General features: G+C 42.4%; 1 pseudogene; it reads right to left on the reverse strand.

Moving 5' to 3' along the window:
- Positions 1–870: 870 nt before the first annotated feature.
- On the reverse strand, positions 871–2,620 carry LOC100337762 (AP-3 complex subunit sigma-1-like; annotated as a pseudogene).
- Between the last annotated feature and the right edge of the window lie 1,399 nt (positions 2,621–4,019).

The following is a 4,019-nucleotide window of genomic DNA, read 5'->3' on the forward strand; positions in this document are numbered from 1 at the left end:
GGCCATAGCAGAGAGCTGGATCGGAAGTGGAGCAGCCGGGACTAGAACCGGCACTCACATAGGATGCCAGCACTGCAGGCGGCAGCTTTACCCGCTACGCCACAGCATCGGTCCTGTTACTATTTTCTTTAAAAAATATTTGAAAAAGTTTTTTTGAGGTGTTTGAAGTCTAATTACTTTGGAGTTTATTCTAAAAGAAAAAGGTCATAATGTTCTCATGCAATACATACATAACAATGATTGCAGAAAGCAGAAATATCTGAGGAATTTTGCACTTGTGACCCACACAAAACACCAATACCCAAGTGGTACACCATTAAAGAAATACTTCAGGGCTGCTGCTGTGGCATAGTGGGCTAAGCCTCTGCCTGCGGCACCAGCATCCCATAGGGGAGCTGGTTGGTGCCCTGGCTGCTCCTCTTCCAGTCCAGCTCTCTGCTGTGGCCTGGGAAGGCAGTGGAGGATGGCCCAAGTGCTTGGGTCCCTGCACCGGCATGGGAGACCAGGAGGAAGCACCCGGCTCCTGGCTTCAGATCAGCACAGCTCCAGCCATTGTGGCCATTTGAGGAGTGAAGATGGACCACTCAAATAAATAAATAAAATCTTACAAAAAAAGAGAAAGAGATACCTTAAGCACTTTATGACATACTGTGGTAGCCAATGCAGAGGCATGACTTAGGTGGGCACAGGAATGTAGGTCAGAAAACAGAGAAAATCACACTGAAACTACTCAGTTTCTTTACAAATCACTGAGCAAGAAAAGCAACACTGAACTTCCACACTGATCTTACACCTCTATAAAGTACCTTGAGTCAGATCCAAACTTAAGCCTCTCCTCCTGTATCTTTGGTAAACAACTACGTGGTAGACTTACATGACTTTTCCCCCTGGATTTTACCTGGGAGTGGTCTTTTAATTTTTTTTATTTAAAAGAGGGCAGATTTAGCACTTTCACACTAATGTCACCATGGTTAATATTTCTTGGGATTTCAGGAAGATTCACATTCTTTACAGTTGATACAACACAGGCTAGGGCTCCCTCTAAGCCTGATTTCTCCAGCTTATTTTGTGCATCAATTTGTGTAACAATCGCATTCATGTTGGTCTCTTAACACTATTTCTCCCATCACCAATTCTGCAAGAATATTGTGAACCTTGTCTATGAATAAATTAAATCCAGTTTATGGACATTTTCAAAACACTTGTCTGATGTTTCCACGACTACTTGAATTAGATCTAAAATGCTAAGTTCACTTTCTGAATACTCCACAGAGAAGACACACTAGAACGTTGTGTAATGTCTAGAAATCATTTTGTTAAGGGAGAGAACGATCCAACATGGGAAGTGGGATACACAGCAGACTCATAGAATGGCAGATGTCCTAAACAGCACTCTGGCCTCAGAATCAGCCCTTAAGGCATTCGGATCTGGCTGAAAAGCCCATGAGAGTATTTCAGGCATGGAAATCCAAGACACTCTGGCAAAAAAAAAATAAAATAAAATGACCTAAATGAAAGATCTCCATGAGTGAGATCCCAGTGAAAAGAACAGGTCATCAAAGAAGGAGATACCTTTCTCTGAAGGGAGGAGAGACTTCCACTTTGACTATGACCTTGTCTAAATAAGATCAGAGTCGGTGAACTCAAAAGGCTTCCATAGCCTTGGCAACTCATGACAACAGCCTAGGGTGATTACTGACGCCATAAACAAGAGTGTCAATTTGTTAAGTCAACAACAGGAGTCACTGTGCACTTACTCCCCATGTAGGATCTCTGTCCTTAATGTGCTGTACATTGTGATTTAATGCTATAACTAGTACTAGTACTCAAACAGTATTTTCACTTTGTGTTTCTATATGGGTGCAAACTGTTGAAATCTTTACTTAATATCTACTAAATTGATCTTCTGTATATAAAGAGAATTGAAAATGAATCTTTGGCAGGTGCTGCGGCTCAATAGGCTAATCTTCCGCCTTGTGGTACTGGCACACCAGGTTCTAGTCCCGGTTGGGGCGCCGGATTCTGTCCCGGTTGTCCCTCTTCCAGGCCAGCTCTCTGCTGTGGCCTGGGAGTGCAGTGGAGGATGGCCCAAGTGCTTGGGCCCTGCACCCCATGGGAGACCAGGAGAAGCACCTGGTTCCTGCCTTCGGATCAGCGCGGTGCGCTGGTCGCAGCACACTGGCCGCGGCGGCCATTGGAGGGTGAACCAACGGCAAAGGAAGACCTTTCTCTCTGTCTCTCTCTCACTGTCCACTCTGCCTGTCCAAAAAAAAAAAAAAAAAGAAGAAGAAAAGAAAATGAATCTTGATGTGAATGAAAGGGGAGAGGGAGCTGGAGATGGGAGGGTTGCGGGTGAGAGGGAAGTTATAGGGGGAGAAAAAGCCATTGTAATCCTAAGCTGTACTTTGGAAATTTATATTCATTAAATAAAAGTTAAAAAGAAATCATTTTGTTGTCAGATGGTGCAATTAATAATTCTCCTTCGTATTTTCATCTCCCTTAGATACCAAATGCAAAGTCTCCCCGAGGATTTGCTATTCTCTATCATCACTGTGGGGCTGCAGAACTTGGAGAGTCTCAGCTTCCAGTGATTGTTAAAGATGAGGATCACCTTGCTCATGGCTGGGCCAGGCTAGGTTCACAGGGCGGGCGCTGGGGGCCAGGACCGGGGTGGCCATGCAAGCTTCACTTTGGGATTTCACTGGCAACCCCTCGCCACCCATCCCCTGCCACATTCGATTGAGTGCTCCCGAGCCATGGGGTGGGGCCTAAGTGGGCTATTAGTTTCTTAAAGCATAATTGATTGACCAATATAAAGAAAAAAAGAACAATGTCATGCATGGACCATTTATGAACACTCTCATGAACCAATTATGAATAATTCCACTGTGTATACCTCAAGTCCACAAATAAAGAATTTGAATAAAATATAAGAAGATACCATCTACCAAAGTGTCAAAACCTGAAGTGTTTAAGAACTTTTCCAAGAACAATACAACCGCTATAAAGATATTTAAACATTAATAATTGTCACAGGATATGTTCTGTATAAATTGAGAAGCATTCAATGTACTTAGAGTGGATGACCTAAAATTACGAAGATGCCAATTCTCCCCACATTAATTTAGGAAGTCAATATAATCTGAATAACAATTCCAATCTTTTAAAGAACCTGATACATTTGTAAACTTTATATAGAGGAATAAGGGTAAACTAGTAGCTAAGTTTACCTCAAAACAGAATAAACAGAAGCTTGCCCCACCAGATGCTCAGATACACTAAAGAGAGTTAACTAAGCATGCAGTACTGGCATTCAAACAAAACAAACCAAAAAATCCAGAAATACAAATAGACTAATGCTACTGGATAGTTTAGAGACAAAATCATGTACATTTGAGTTCAACGTATTGTAAAGGTGACATCACTAATCAATGGGAAAAATTAATTCTTCAGTAGAAAGTTTGGGGAAAACTGGCTCATTATAACAATAGAAGTGGGGCTGGTGTTGCAGCACAGTGGATTAAGTCACTTCCGCCCCAGTTTCTTGCTAATGTACCTTGAAAGGCAGTGGCTGATCCTCCAAGTATTTGAGCACCTGCCACCTCTGCGGGAGACTCAGATGGAGGTCCAGACTCCTAGCTTCTGCCTGGCCCAGCCATGCCAGTTGTAGACATTTGGGGAGTGAACCAAATGTCTACATTGGAAGATATTCTCTCTCTCTCTCTCTCTCTCTCTCTCTCTCTCTCTCCCCCTCCCTCCCTCTCTTCCCCCTGCATCCCCATCTCAGCAGATAGAAGATCTTTCTCTCTCTTTCTCCCTCTCCTTCTTCCTCTCTCTCCCTTGCTCTGTCACTCTGCCTTTCACGTAAACAAATATTTTTAAAAATGAAAGCAAAGCTGCTTTTATTATCAAACATCACATACAATTATGCAATTCAGATGTATTAGATTCATAAATGTGAAGAGTAATCTGTTTTTAAGAAGAAAATATGAGAATACTTTGTGATACACAAATGGTAA

The sequence above is a fragment of the Oryctolagus cuniculus genome, chromosome X (assembly GCF_964237555.1).
Source record: "Oryctolagus cuniculus chromosome X, mOryCun1.1, whole genome shotgun sequence".
Taxonomy (NCBI): domain Eukaryota; kingdom Metazoa; phylum Chordata; class Mammalia; order Lagomorpha; family Leporidae; genus Oryctolagus; species Oryctolagus cuniculus.